This window comes from Astyanax mexicanus, chromosome 3, assembly GCF_023375975.1.
Source record: "Astyanax mexicanus isolate ESR-SI-001 chromosome 3, AstMex3_surface, whole genome shotgun sequence".
NCBI lineage: Eukaryota > Metazoa > Chordata > Actinopteri > Characiformes > Acestrorhamphidae > Astyanax > Astyanax mexicanus.
The window spans coordinates 19437561-19454150 of NC_064410.1; the positions used below are offsets into that span (position 1 = coordinate 19437561).

The following is a 16590-nucleotide window of genomic DNA, read 5'->3' on the forward strand; positions in this document are numbered from 1 at the left end:
AAGTAACCAATTATTATTGTTCACTAAAGCGAACGAAATAGCGAAAATTGAAAGTGAAAAACATTTGTGTTAACTGAATCTAATAAAAACGGTAATTAAAAGGAAAAACATAACTATCTCGAACTGTATTTTGTGTTTATAAAACTAACTAAAACGAACTGAAATTACTGATAGAATACCCTCATTTTTGTGTTTAATTTATTTATAAGCGCTGTTGTACAGCGGAGTTGTACAGCGGGAGTTGTTGTGCCGAGCGCGCGGCACTCGTGGTCCGTTAGTTCTTGTGTAAAGCGCTCGCGCTAGCAAGCCCACCCTAAAATGAACAGAAAAAATAAAAACAAAATAAAATTAAACTATAATAAAAATGAAAACTGTAATCACGTAGCTCTGGGCGCACATGAACGCCTCCGCGTTTGACTTGCAGCATTGTGTGTAGCTGTTCTTAAAAATCATTTAAATTAAATAATAGTTCTATGCTTCTATGTTACAGTGTTAATTAACATAATTCTGATTATATTTCGCTCATTCAATCAGCCCGAAAACAGACAGTTTATGGGGCGGATCGGGTCAGGCTCATAATGACAGTTTATGGTTCGGGCTTGGGCAGAATGTGCACGGGCTCCGGCTGGGTCGGATTTTTTGGGCAGGATCTAAGCTCTATTCTCTTTTGGTGAAGCTGTTATATTAATACCATTTTAACGGGCATTAAATTGTTGTTTTTGTCCATTATTTTGTTTTATATATACATATTTCTTTTGAGTGTGGCTTGGTTTGTTAAATTTCATCCCCAGACGCGTTTTTTCCGCTTTTTTCAGTATTACAAGTTTTAGTAATTTTCTTTGGTTGTGTGGAGAATTTTGTTTTATTTTTTTGAAATTCGTTAGATTATATTTTTGTCAACATTTTGGGTTTATTTTCGTTTGTTATTTTTTGTTATTTTTCTAATAATAATAGTAAATGCATAATTGATTTCCTTTTTTTGACGGGCGAATAATAAAAAGTATGAGATAGTTACTTTTACTGGTAACTAATTACTTTTATAGTGGAGTAACTCCGTTAGTAACTCAGTTACTTTTTTGGAGAAGTAACGAGTAACTATAACTAATTACTTTTTCAAAGTAACGTGCCCAACACTGATTATAACATAAATTATCTTTTTGTTTCAAAGCATAGTGACACCTCTGATCATTACATCTAATGTCCGCTAGTATTTCCTCAGAGGAATATCACTCAGAGATCCTTTGTGTTCACCACATTAATACTGCCAGAAACTCACGATGCTGTCACACCACAGGACTGAGAGTGTAACTACTATTTTTAGAGGTTCTGAGTACAGTAGTACCACAAAACTAATACTTTCAGTTCATTTGTGCACAAGTGTGTGGACCAAACACTACAAAGACAGCACTATTTCTCCCATGAGATTAGAAGAACACAGTCACACCACAGGACTAAGTGTGTAACTACTATTTTTAGAGGTTCTGAGAGTACAGTAGTACCACAAAACTGATACTTTTAGTTCATTTGTGCACAAGTGTGTGGATCAAACACTACAAAGAGAGCACTATTTCTCCCTTTAGATTAGAAGAACACAGTCACACCACATGACTAATATTCTTGCCAGCACTCTCAGGTCCACTCAGGTGACACCACACCTCTAATGTCCTCTGGTGTTTCACCACAGAACTAATACTCAAAACATTCTGCAGACTACGCATTACCACAGATTGAAAGGCACTAATATTGCCAGGAGTTCAAAATGCAGTCACACCACAGGACTAAGAGTCTAACTAATACGTTTAGAGGTTCTGAGAGTACGGTAGAGTAATTTGTGCACAGTGTGTGGACAAAACAATACCAAGGCAGCACTAATTCTTCCATGAGATTAGAGGAACACAGTCACACCGCAGGACTAAGAGTCAAATAAAAACTTGTAGAGGTTCTGAGAGTACGGTAGAGCCATTTGTGGACCCAACACTAACAAGACAGCACTGATTCTCTCAATAAATTAGAAAAACACAGTCACACCACAAGACTAAGAGTCTAACTAAAACTTTTAAAGCTTGAGAGAGTACGGAAGAGGCAATTGTGCACAGTGTAAGAATCAAACACTACCAATACAGCACTAATTTTCTCAATAGATTAGGAAAACACAGTCACACCACAGGACTAAGAGTCTAACTAAAACTTTTAGAGGTTCTGAGATTATGGTACAGTCATTTGTGCACAGTGTGTGGATCAAACACTACCGAGACATCACTAATTCTCAAATGAGGTTTGAAGGACACAGTCACACCACAGGACTAAGAGGCTGAGTAAAGTTTTTAGATGTTTGCAGAGTACAGCAGAGTCATTTCTGTTCAGTGTGTAGACTATGCATTATCACAGATTGCACAGCACTAATATCGCAAGGAGCTCAAAACGCAGTCACACCACAGGACTAAGAGTCTAACTAATACTTTTAGTGGTCCTGAGAGTACGGTAGAGTCATGTATGGTGGTAAAGTCAGTGTGTGGACCACAAGGCAGCACTATTTCTCTCATGAGATTAGAGAAACACAGTCACCCCACAGGACTAATATTCTGCCCGGCACTCTCAGGTCCACTCAGCTCAGTGACACCACACCTCTAATGCCCTCCGGTCCTGTGTGGCAGGTCTGTCTAGTTGGAGTCTCGTTGAGCACAGCCTCCCCTGGCGCGCCCTCATTTAAGCCCTGCCACTCGGGGACATGCCTGCCATTGTTTGTTGGTTTCGGCGGCGTATTTATGAGCAGCTGGCATTGCTTAACGCATTTCCCCAGCCGCTCAGAACCGAGCAGCACGTCCCCTTTGTAAACAGCGGAATTTGCATCGGCCCTCGGATCCAATAAATCCGGAGCGGACCCGCCGAGGAATCGGGGAGACCGGAGAGAAAGAGCGAGAGAGAGAGAGAAAGAGAATTACAAAGGGATGGACAGAGCGAGTGATCGAATGAATGGGAGAAAAAAAAATGAAAGAAAGAAAGAAAGAAAGAAAGGAAGAAAGGGAAAACTAATGTAAAAAAAGCAGAAGCGAACTTCACTTTTATGATGTTCTTTATTTATTTATTTATTTATTCTTTTTTTTGTCCAATTCTCAACGACCCACCGCTGCCCTTCAGATATCAAACGAGGTAAGCGTAGCTCAGGGCAAAGTCATAAATAAACAAAAAGCCAACGGAAAAAAGCGGAACAAAGCCAGCATCCCGTTTTTTAAACGGCCGGGCATCCTTTGGTGAGGCTGTAATGGAGGTGGAGACAGAAGGAGAGAGCAAAAGAGGGAGAAAATGAGAATAGACTGACATGCATATATTAATCAAGGCCGATTTGACACGCGAGCTGGCGCAATTACTCACGGAAAGGCTGCCAGACTGCTAACCAGCGCCTATAAAAGAATGGGGAAGAAAAAACACACAAAAAAAAAATCCATTGATTTGAAACATCGATAAAAAAAAAAAAAATGCATCTCGCAGCTCCTGCCCCTGCTGCCGGCCGTTCCAAAGAGAGCTGGAGAAACAAAGTTAAGCGGCCTGTGGGTCTATTAATGACAGGGGACTTGACGTACAACTTTAATAAAATAAAATAAAATAAAAAACGGTCTATAAAAGTGTCACAGCACATACTTTTTCATTCTCTCTCTCTCTTTTTCACTTTTGCTTTCTTTCTCTCTCTGCTGCGGCCATGATAAAGTCATGTGTTGTGACTGCGGGTCTTTCTCTCTTTCTCTGGGCGCTGGTGTGATAGGAATTCACGGCGGTGGCGGGGGGTTGGCGGGGTCCTAATCTCCTAATGTATGTTCCCTCGTCCTTGGCCGGGGCGTAGGGGGAAATAGATGGGCCCTTATCAGCTTTTATGGATTTATGGAGAATATTTCTGCACCAAGTATTTTTAGCTGAGTTTTCCCGGCCCCGGCGCTCTTTATCATCCTCACACCGCTTTTCCCTCCTCCCGCTCTCTTCCACTCGTCAGGAACATACGGACGCCTTTCCCGTCACGAGCCAACAGGCCTATTATTAATGATCTCCATCCCGCCGTAATCTCTCTGACCCGCTCCTTTTGATATATAACCAGTATGAATCAACTGGAGTCAGCTGGCGTTGACTGGCGGACATCCTTATTAACCTTCACCCGCCGAAGTTTGCTGACAGTTTTAGTAAAATTACAACGTCCACACGTCCACACGGCTGTCCACACAGTGCCAGACAGACAGCTGGACCTGACCGAGTGAAATCTGGTGAAATCTTGTGATTCTTCAGTTCTAAGTCAAGTATAAAAGAGAAAAGGTGGGATATAAAACAACGACGTCATTATTATTATCATCAGCATTAAACCCGGCTTCTTCTCTTGTTTCATACCCTTCTCTTCTCTTTTCTTTCCTTTACTTTTGTTCTTCTTCCCTCTTCACTTCTCCTCTTGTTTTATGCTTGTGTGTCTTTTTTCTTCAGTTCTGTAGACTTGTGTTATGTACTTTTCTAAGTCTAAGTCTTGTTTTATACTCTCTTCTCTTCTCTTCTCTCATTGTGTTATTTTTTTTCTAAGTTTACACTTCTCTTCTTTTTGCTTAACGTCTCTTCTTGTCTTTTCTCATTTCTTTTTTCCATTCTTCTCTTCTTTCCTTATCTTTTTTCCTTTTTCTTTACTGTAGACTTGTCAGTTGTCCTTCTTTTATTTTTCTTCACTTTTTCTTATTTTGTCTACTTCTTTTCAGTAGACTTCTCTTCTTTAATCTTCTAATCTCATCTCTTTTCTTCTTATCTTTTATCATTTCTGTGCCTCTCTTTTCTCTTTACCCTTTTCTACCCTACTTTCCTTTCCTTTTCTGCCCTCTTATTCTTTTATCCTGATTTTTTTCTTATTCTCTTCTCATTTCTCTTCTGTTTCCTTCTTATTGTCTGTAAAACCTTGTCATTTACTCGGGTTAGGGTTAGGGTCTAAATCTCTTCTCTTCTCTTCTCTTCCTTTCTCTTCTATTCTCTTCTCTTCTCTTCACATATCTTACTGTTTTCTCTTGTTTTCTCTTCTTTACTTTTCTATTTCTTCTTCTTTACTGTAGACTTTTCTTTACTGTTCTAAGTCTCTTCGCTTCTCTTCTTCCACTTCTTATTCTTATTTTTTTCTTCTTATTCCTATCCTCTTCTTATTTTCAGTAGACTACGCTTAACCCCTCTTCTCTTCTCTTCTCTTTATTATTTCTTTGCCTCTCTTCCTCTTTCCTCTTCTTTTATCTTCTTCTACTTTTTTCTCTTATTTTATTTTTCTCTTCTCCTCTCTTCTCTTCTCTTCTCCTTTTCTCTTTTTTTACATTTAAGTGCCTCTGTTTATCTTTTTTATTATTTTATTCTCTTCTACTTTCCTTTTCTATCCACTCATTCTTTCCTTTTGATTGATTTGTTTCTCATTCTCTTTTCTTCTCTTCCCTTTTATCCTTATTTTCTCTTTTTCTTCTTTGCTCTCCTCCTCTGCTCTGTCTGAATATGAGGTAAATCTCATTCGGGCTGCAGTGTGTGGAGCTTGCACCCATCAGTGGAGAGCAACAGGAGGCAGAGGAGAGGCAGGTCTGTGCATGTGCAGGAGGGAAGTGGGAAGATAGGGGAGAAATCAATGTTTTCTGAGAAATGCAATCAGCCCCTCCAAGAGGACCCCTCCCTACGATTGGTCAGCTTTATCTGAGCAGAAAGACTCACTGCTGCACATTTAAAAAACGACTATGAAGACGTGCTTCAGAGAATTCTGAATCATTTTATTGATGTTTCTAAATATTTCCAGTTAATGAGACAGGCGGTGGAACATATTGCACATGCTGTTACTGAGGAAGATCTTTCTCTGCGTCCTCATTTGCTTAAATGACAGGAAGTGGTGTGTTTTCTCTCTGTTGGACGAGAGCCTTATTGGAGCAGGATTTGTTTAATCAGAGGAGGTCTGGTAATGGTATTTCTGTGGGGTTTGACTGGATGATTTGTATGAAATAAAGCTCCTGTGGAATTTCATCAAATTACCCTGGAAAGCCCAGTTTGAGACACCGTAGCTCAGAAGTTTATATCATCATTAGGATTTAAATGAGCAGGATCCAAACAATCAAACAGAATGTAACCTCTGGTTAATAACACATAGAGTAACAGCAGGCTAGTAAAGTGCCCTCAATCAACTTACCAATAGCCCTCCTACAAAATCTCATTGTCCTGCCAGGAATACTTGCTTTTTTACTGCGTCTAATTAGTCTGTCAATAAAAATGTCCTGCTTTGAACTTCAGGATGAAGGATTCGGCTTAGTTAGAGCTTTATTTTAGCTGTTATACTGCAAACTTTTGCAAAAAATAGATACAGTTATTAAGCTTTAGATTTCCTGATTTACACTAAGGCTAGGTGCAGCAGCATTGACGAGTAAATGCTGCCCAACAGCCCTACACTGAGAAACCCAGGGCGATATTAGCTAGCGGTTTGTCCCACATTTTAACACGTATTTTAACACGGTAAATGGGAAGGCTACAGTCCGATATACTCACCTCTGAGCGGCGAAAAAGCTAACCAGCGCTAAGCGTGCTTAGTGGGTAATGCTAATGCTGCTCCAGCAGTGCTAGCCGGGGTTAGGAGCAGGCTACAGCCCGATAATACTCACCTCTGAGCAGCAAAATAGCTAGAGTTAAGCATGTTTAGCTTTGAACTTTAGGATGAAGGATTCGTCTTAATTTGAGCTTCATTTTAGTAGTTTTACTTGCAAACTTTTGCAAAAAAGAGATACAGTTAATAAGTTAATACTTTTTTCACACTATAAGGCACACTAGATTATAAGGCACACTATCAATAAACGTCTATTTTCTGGTCTTTTTTCATGCACAAGGTGCACTGGATTATGAGGCGCATTATTTTTTTAATAAAATGAGGGCTGGATGTTAATCTACACAGATTTCTCTTCTGAAAACTGTTTGTTTGGGTGAGTAAAGTGCTTCTGTTTATTTACAGTAATCTTTAGATTTCCTGATTTCCACTAAGGCTGGGTGCAGCCGCATTGACGAGTAAATGCTGCCCAACAGAGCTACACTGAGAAACCCTGAGTATTTAGGTAACCAATGGCGATATTAGCTAGCGGTTTGTCCCACATAGCCTATTTTAACATGGTAAATGGGAAGGCTACAGTCCAATATACTCACCTCTGAACAGCAAAATAGCTAACTAGTGCTTGGCATTGTTAGCGGGTAATGCTAATGCTGCTCCAGCAGTGCTAGCTGGGGTTAGGAGCAGGCCTCTGAGCAGCAAAATAGCTAGAGTTTAGCATGTTTAGCAGCTAATGCTAATACTGCTTCAGTCTTGAGTTTCAGAGGTGAACTAAACTACAGAACTAAGCTATAATATAACAGAGTGGTTTTACTGCTCCTTACAACCTGACTTTAAAATTTATACATAAGGCGCACTGAAGATTTTTGGGAAAATTAAAGGATTTTACATAGAAAGATTTTATGTTCAAAAAGAAATTAAAGATAAGATTGAAAATTGCAATTGTAATAGAAAAGAACTTCCTGAACTTAATTTTAAAATCTATATTTTCATCAATACTTTGGAAACATTTTATGTCCTCCAAACATTTCTGCTTCTATTTTTTATGTCTATTTTCAAACATGCAGAATTTGAGTTGATTCCTGTTACAAATCTGAGTAGATTAAGTGTAGTAAAGAATGAGCAGGCAGCTTCTCCAAGGGTCCTGTAGAAATTTCCAAACCCCTCGTTTGTAATTTTTTCAGACGTATTCAGAATGTAAATAACCCATTTTACTGCAGAGACAGGGGTTTTGGATCACATACCCTTATAGCCCATATCGTCGCTGTCCAATGAAAAACGCTTATCTCCAAAACAGCAACTTAACAGGAGAGAGAAAAAACCTTGTAAACTTTCAATTGAATTCAATGTGAAAAGAGTTTATTTCAGGTAATTTTGAAGAGTTTTTATTGGTCTGTTTATCAAGAAATTTTGGCACAGTGTAAGAGACAGTTTGTTTGGTCAAACTATGTAGTGAAATAAAAATTGACAAAAATGGAGATAAGTGTTTTTCATAGACAGCGACGCTATATAGGTCAAGGTCTGTTAAGGTACTAATTTGCCTGGCACCTATGCTCACAACCAATCACAGTTGTCATCACATAGTACCTTCAGCCATGGATTTCACCCAATTCATGGACTCATCACAGCAAGAAAAGTCCCTATGGAATGTCTGCATTTCTTTGTTTTTTTCTGTAACTATGTCACATTGTTCGCCAAAGCCAAGTGAATGTCATGTGCTAAAGAATAGTTTTAGTTAATGTACTAGTTTAGGGTCTAAATGGCTTGAGGAAAGAAGCACTTCCCTGTCTTGTCTTGTTATTTGGATGTTTGAGGTCCTTCACGATCTTCCTGGGCTTGGTCCAGTATTAATTGGTCTGCTGGTCAGTCAGCTTTGTCTGAGTTGTGTGCTTGGCTGTTTGCACCACCCTCTGAAAGGCTTGTCTGAACTGTCTGGTGGTGTTCCCGAACCCAAAAAGGGTGCAGGTGTAGCTGTTCCAAAGCAACTTGAAGAGCAGTCTGAAGTCCCATAAGCTTCTGAGGTGATAGAGAGGCTGATGTGCCTTATTTCCTGGAGCGTTAATGTGGTAGAACCATGACAGGCATTTTAAGGTACTGTCTATTCTTTCCACTGCAAATCTGTTGATCCAGACAGGGTGGTAGCTCCTCTGACAGCATGTTGATCTGGTCTGCTATCATCTCCTATGTCTAACTTTGGATATTTTGGATCTTTACAGCTTTGTCTTACTTTATTCAGTAACCATTTTGTATTATACTAGTGCATCTAAAAATTTAGAATGTCATTGAAAAGTTACTATATTTCAGTAATTCAGTTCTTAATGTTAAACCCATATATTATATAGGTGTATTGCACACAGAGTGATCTATTCTAAGTGTTTTTAACCGATGCAAATCCGAAAATAAGTGTCTCAGAAAATTTTAATATTATATAAGACCAATTGGTACTTTTGGCATTGTGGGCAGTGTGCCAAGTCCTGCTGGAAAATGAAATCTGCATCTCTATTAAAGTTGTCAGCAGAGGGAAGCATGAAGTGCTGTAAGATTTTGTGGGAAAACAAAACTGTACTGACTTTAGACTTGATATAAAACAGTGGATCAACACCAGCAGATGACATGTCTCTACAAACCATCACTGATTATGGAAACTTCACACTAGACCTCAAGCAGCTTGGTAGATTGTGTTTCTCCACTCTTCCTCCAGACTCTGCTCCCTTGATTTACAAATGAAATTTACAAAATTTACTGATGATCAGTGATGGATTGGAGAGACATCTGCGGGTGTTGATCCACTGTGTTTTATTATCAAGTTACCTTCAGTTACCTACAGGGGTTGGACAAGGAAACTGAAGCACCTGTTTTTAGAGCACAATAATTTATTGTCTCGACGGACAGTTCTGGTGGAAACAGGAGAGTTGAGGTGCACACTAGATTCTGACGTGATTTGGGCAGCCATGGTTTTATGTTTTTTGGATACAATCCAGGTTAGCACCCGAACATCCCTTTCAGACAGCTTCCTCTTACAGCGTCCACAGTTAATCCTGTTGGATGCGGTTCATCCTTCTTGGTGGTATGCTGACATTACCTTGGATACCGTGGCTCTTGATACATCACTAAGACTTGCTGTCTTGGTCAGAGATGCATCCTCTTTTGAACTCTGGTATGTCACCCATAATGTTGTGTGCATTGCAATATTTTGAGCAAAACTGTGCTCTTACCCTGCTAATTGAACCTTCACACTCTGCTCTTACTGGTGCAATGTGCAATTAATGAAGATTGACCACCAGGCTGCTACAATTAAGCCAGTTTCAGTGTCCAACCCCTGTATGTAACCCTATTGACTGTCTTTTTTTGTTGACAGTAAAAGGTGTAAAAACAACCAGTAATAATAAATGCCGCCAAACTCCATTTATAATGGAGTGCTGTAGTGCTGAGAATGGCTGGCGCAAACAATATCTATCTGTCCAATTGGTCCAATGATGTGGTGGTCTGTTTTCATTGATAGACAAGTTTAAACTCTTTTTTAAATGATGTTTTGTTGCTACAGTGAAGTGGACAGCAGTAAAATTGAAAATATGTTCTATTTAGAGATTCCAACTACTCCAGAGCTTTGAACGCCAACAGGGACTATTGAGCTGTTCCAGCCCTGGACACTGAAGGCCGTTCCAGCCATGATCTGCATGAAGGCAGTCCTTTTATCCCACCCTTTCGCTTTACTCTTCCCTTTGCCTTTGTGGTGCGAATCTGACGTCCTTTCCGCTGGACTGATCATGCATGCTAACCAGACAGTTAACACACATAGAGAGAGAATCAGAAAGAGAGAGAGAGAAAGAGAGAGACTCGTATGATGCCTTTCACTGCTTTAGCCTCTCTGCTTCTTGACATGTGAGTTTTGCTGCTATTGTGCTGTGAAATTCAATTTCGTAGAGGTTGGAGAGACCTACGTTAGACACACTGCAGGAGTCCGAAGAAGCTAACCTGAAAAAGAAGTAAATAAATAAAGAAACAAAGGGAGGAAAATAAAAAGAAAAAAAGACTCCAAACCCCCAGTTCAGTTCAATTTCATCTGTAGTGCTTCTCACAGTAGCTATTGCCTCTCTTCTCCTCGAAGGAAAGGACTGTTATTGTGCTTGAAACCCCATAGATACCTGCTCATCTCTTCCACTTACAGTACACTGTCAAATAGAGTTTGTTTCCCAGTATATTTATCTTCCAAACACACCCGGCTCCTCCACGCCGCACTTTCAGCTCTCGTGTCAGAACGCAGGTCACCTTGGGAAAGGCACCTGCCATCCGCTCGGCTTCATAGCTGCCTCGCCGCCATATGTCTTCCCTCCCTCATGAATAATCCCGCACCGCGGTACACGGACTCTCCAGCCTCGCGAGCGCTCCATAAATGTTCTACATTTGATTAGAAATGGCATCTAAGTAGGCAAATCCCCCTCGAAAGTTGCAACAGCTTGGATTCGGCGTTCTGCAATTCCCCACAAAACACGTGGGCCTTAATTTGGAGGTTAAGGGCTGCCACCTGTTCTAAAACTCCTCTTATTTTTTTTTTTGTCCATCCCACCCATCTCAGAGTAGTGCCATACATTGTTTGGAGGCAGCCAACAGACAAACAGGCTTTAGTGATGGTAATTATGTAGCCTAAATTTAGACTCTTTCTGATTTTTTCTTTTTTTTTTTTTTTTTACTGTTACCTTGCACGTCTAATTGTGCTTTCATGTACCACCTGCTATCTTAGGCGTAGGTGATATTTCCTGTTAGTGATTTCTCTCGTGGGCCTCCCGCTTTGACACTGTGGGATGTGTACATGAGAGAAACAAAAAGAGAGAGAAAGAGAGAGAGGTTGCAGCTGAACATAAAAAGTAAAGCAGCCTGAGACAATTGAATGTCGATAATAGCTTTCGCAGAATTTGTGTCCTGACAGTCGAAATAAATAAGCCTACACTATTAAATGTCCAGAAAAACACGTCACGTGTCACGTGAGCCAGACAGGACGTAGACATGCGCTGGTACTTAATGTAAAGTTTATTAGCAAAATGGTAAAACTTACAAGAGTGACGTGGGACAGGCATGGTAAGTAGAGCAGCAATAAACAACGAACCAGAGAAAACAGGCTAGAAGTCATACCCAGGAAGTCCAAAACAGAGCAAAAAGGCAAGGCAAAGCAATAGTCAAAAAACAAAACTAAGAAGCTAATAAACAAAGGGCTAGGCTAAAGAAAGGTCAGAACGGAAAAAACAGTACAAAAAAACCCAGAAACGCTGGGTAGAAACGTTTTGTAAATAGGTTCGATACACAGCAACAAGGCAGAAACATAGGGGTATTTATACAAGGGAAAACAGGAAATGACAATTGGAAAAGTCATGTGATCCCGAGGGTAGAGTGCAGGTGCATACTGGGAAATGTAGTCTTTAGAGCGAGAGCTAGAGTCCAGGAGAGGCGGACAGTCAGCGACAGGACTGACATGGTTCAATATTTTCATATCAATTTACTTTAAAGGCCCATAAAAGATGCCCCATAGATGCTCAACTCACATTGAACTGTCCTTTTAGCTTAATGTAAATGACTCTAACTCTATACTTAACCATAATACTAACCTTGACCTAAACCCTGAACATACCTTAAACCTTACCCTAGCCCTAAAAATTAATCTAAAACTATTAAAGGTTAAGGTTAGGGTGTAGGGTTAAGGTTAAGTGTTAGGTTGTGTTCAATAGAGAGTGATTTATTTTCAACTAAGAATTCATTTATTAGAATGTTAGTTAAACATCTACAAGGCACCAACAATGGACCATCCAAATAAAGTGTTACCAAGACTTTTAACCAACTGGAAATGACCACAACTGGTTTTACAGTTAATTACCTGTGGTTTGTGGCAAAATATGTTTAGGTTATCGTTTTCATTACTGTCCCAGGTTAGCATTTTTGCTGATTCAGTTGATAGTGCATTTTACTATACAGTTTTACTATCCAAACACCATGTCCACAGCTAAAAGTTGGACAGTACTGTGTGTGTGACTGATTAAATAACACATTGTATAATAATGCAGTGATTACTACTGTTGATATACAGTGCAGTCATCTTGAATTCTGAGGGGAGAAGGTTAATGAGCCTCCCCCGACTTTCCAAATAGGACATTTTCCAGGTAAAATTTGCAACTTATAACTCAAAATTTCTGCCCTAACTGTTCAAATTGAATTCAGCATTAGGTTATAACACTTACTTAAAATGAGCGCGTACAAGCCAAACAGCGCAGCTACAAACAGAGCAGCAATGGAACTATTTTAACTTGCAGAGTTTTTATAACCAAACAGATCATATTTTCTCATCCACTTTAACTCAAAATCTTTTAATAAACAGCGATAATGGAACTGTGGTAAAATTAAGCAATAATACACTCAAGGTTTGTGCTATAATGTGCAATATTGGCACTTGTACCTATGACCGCAGCACAGCAATGCCAATATTACACATTATAGTACAAACCGTGAGTGTATTATTGCTTGATTGACTGAGACAAAATGGCAAAAACCTTTCTGCGGAGAAAAAAATAAGATTTTAAATCAAAGCTTTGGCCCAGAGCAGACATCTGTCTTTTTCTTCTTCTTCTTCTTCTTCTTCTTTGCATGATACAGTTTTTCCTGGAAGCGTTCTTGAGCTTATACAGTGATTGGCAGTGGCAACTGAGGTCCAGAAGATCACCAGTATCCAGTACTGACCATTAGTTTTGTACCTTGCACAGAGGGATTTCAGTAGATTTTCTGAATCATTTTCTAATCTAATAGTGGGTACTGTAGGAGGTGGGATATCTAAACTCTTTGTGATTTTATGTTTGAGAAACATTTTTTCTCGAAATTGTTCAACAATTTTTAGATGCAGAATGATGGATCTCTGGAGAATCTTTGCTTCTGAGAGACTCCAAAGTCTCTAAAATGCTCTTTTTAAACCCAGTCATGTGAGTTATTGCAGTACTTTATATGCAACACTTACTTTTCCAGCTTTTTTGTTGCCCTGTCCCAACTTTTATGAGATGAATTGCTGTTATCAAGCTCTATTTTGAGTAGAATATTATTTATATTTATTTGCATTTTACACAACGCCCCCATTTTTCCATAATTGGGGTCATAGTAAACTTATACAGTCATGTAGGTCTTACTTTATACTTTATTTAGAGTCATTGTACAGTAAGAGTAACACATCATATCGCCCACTTCTAGAGAGAGATGGGATGGGAGACGAGCACCCTAGGGCGAGCGGATATTAATCACTTTACCTGCCACTGAGCCAGAAAGAAAGGTCAGCATGAGCTGGACCAGAACCTTTTTATGTGTGTGTCTGTGTGTGTGTGTGTGTGTGTGTGTGTCTGTGTGTGTGTGTGTGTGTCCAGTTACCCTCCTGGCAGACATTAGAACTTTAATAACTGTGTCAGTATGATTAATGAGGGTGAAGTGTACCTGTCATCATGGTACTGATTACACCTTCTCTATAAACTACATTACCCACGCTGCCCTCTGCCAGGCTCCAACACCACAGGCATCTATTTACAGCCGCTGAGTTCAGGACTTTGGCTTTGGTCTGGGAAAAGGACAGTGCTTTAAATCTGTCCTCTGAGGAAAGCCGAGCGCGGCGCTGTGACGTAATGTACAGTGAGTTACCGCTTTATTCCTTACAGCTGCCTGCTTTAAAGACTCATTACCCCCCTTAACCTCATCCATCACCAGGAAGGGACCACCACTATGCAGATCTTATTCGGGTGGTGGAGCATTCTCAGCACAGTGGTGATACTGGACCTGGTAGTAGCATATATTACATTAGAATGTGTAAGTTTTTTTTTTTAATAGTCATCATTTTTATGATGACTGTACTTTATTTAACTAATAACCAGATGCTAACGTGAAGATGATGATTATTATTGTGATTATTATGATTATTTTTGGATGCCAAAACAAGTTCTTTGATTTGTTAAAAAATGTAGTTGTTCTATGTTGAACATTTTAAATATTTCTCTGTTGTTTTTTCATAAGCAACCAGAGATTGAAAGAGAACAGGTGGCTCTTTGAAGAGGAAGTCTAAGTGAGTTAACGGATCAATTGACTTAGCTAAACTGTGCAAAAAATTGGTTTGGTTAAAAAAACTCCAAAAAGTTCCCCTATTGCTATGGTTTACATGGCTAAATTATGGCATGCAGGTTCTGTATGGCATCCTGTAGCACATTTGCCCACATGTTGCTGCTGGGCCTGTAGATCCTGCATACTCATCGGCAGAGGTGTCAAGTAAGGAAGTACAAATACATTTTTACATTTTCACACAATTATCCGATTTTTTACTCCCAACATTTAAAAAATAGCCTGTTTACTCCTATTCTTTTTTTAGCTTGTTTTAATTCCGGCTTCTCATCATCCATAAAAAAAAACCCTATCCAGATAAATCGCTCCATCCAGAATCTGATTGTTAAGGAGGAGGAGTATAATGTTGATAAACATATACCACTCTGACACCTTATTGGTCTATTTGAGCCATTGTAGCTGCACACGTCACGCCCACACTCTTCTTCTTCTTCTTCTTCTTCTTCTTCTTCTTCTTCCTCTTCTTCTTCTTCTTCTTCTTCTTCTTCTTCTTATTATTATTATTAGTTTAAGGGAAGTTTATAAATTTACTTGCACTTAAATATCAGGTAAGCCACTCTGGGAACCCATTCCTGTGTGTAACTATATAAAGCATTACGAAGCCTATTATATTAAATGTGTAACTTTCTATTATATACTTTCTCTAATGCTTCATTCATATGCAGATCAAACACAGATCAGCCACAGCATTAAAACCAGCATTATATATACATTACACTGGTCAGTCATAACATTAGAATCACCTTTGTGTTGCTGCTTTCCTTGTAGCATTTTAATATTATTTTTACCTTATTATAACTGCATTAATCATATCCTAATTTGTTTTAATCTTTTGACTAATTGAAATAACTGTCAGTCTGCCCATTCAGGGCATTTGTTCTCTTAAAGACTCCATTTCCCAGCATTCTCAGCCCATGAACTACAATGACTCGGCTGAACATGTGACTCTGCAGCGTTCAGCCTCTCCCTCTTTCTGATGATTGCTTATTTCCCACACCTGTGTTCACTTGTATAAATAGCCCTTTGTTCCCTTTGCTCCCTGCTGAGTATTATCTAGTTTTCTAGCTTCGTTACGACGAGTTTTCCTTGCTTTCCTTGCCTTATAGTTATCAACCCTTTTCTGCTCTTAGTTTACTCTCTTGTCTAGCCCAAAAGTTCTGCTGTTGATCTTTAGTTATAGACCTTGCTTTCCTCTCTGACTACTCTCTTGTCTTATCCCTTTACTCCTGATTGTTTTACCGGTTAACCGACCCTGCTTCTGGCTCACTACATTCTGGTATGTTGCTATTTATTGCTGCTCTGTTGTTCACTAGTTGTACTGTGTACACCAATCCCTTTGGGATCTGTGTTACCAATAAACCTGTGTTTTCTAATCAGCACTTGTCTCTTGACACAAGTAGTACTAAGAAATCCTGTATAGAAGAAAAAGATGTGTTAAGATGCATCGATAAACATTTTATCGTATCGTAAGGTGCCCAGAGATTCCCACACCGTATGTACTCAATAAACGAGTGGGTTGTTATGCTCTAAGGCTCACATAACTTCAGAACTGTTCAGAACTTTTGGTTTGTTGTTCGTTACTCTCTCTGTCTCTCTCTTTTTCTCACTTTCTCTCTCTTTTGGCCTCTCCCTCACTCTCTATTATGATGGCAGGACCAGTCTAGACCAGAGCAGAGTTCGCTTTGTCGACAGAATATGTAAGAAAGTTTTCTGCCGGCTCAGGGGCTTCGCGGACCAAAACGTGTCAGAAACGGTCCTTGGAGATAAAGCGCTATCTCACCTTTGTGTCTTCAGAGACGTGGAGGTTCAAGGCTGCCTTTTTGCACTCGCCCCTGTGCCTATTAGTGTCTGTTTTAAAAGGAACATTTGAGCCGCGGCTGACGACTCGGTCT

The 16590-nt window shown here is 39.6% G+C and overlaps 1 protein-coding gene across 5 annotated transcripts in view; it reads left to right on the top strand.

Moving 5' to 3' along the window:
* The window catches only part of ptprua (protein tyrosine phosphatase receptor type Ua), a 558925-nt gene that overhangs the window by 254483 nt on the left and 287852 nt on the right, over nt 1-16590 (top strand). The window lies entirely within an intron of this gene.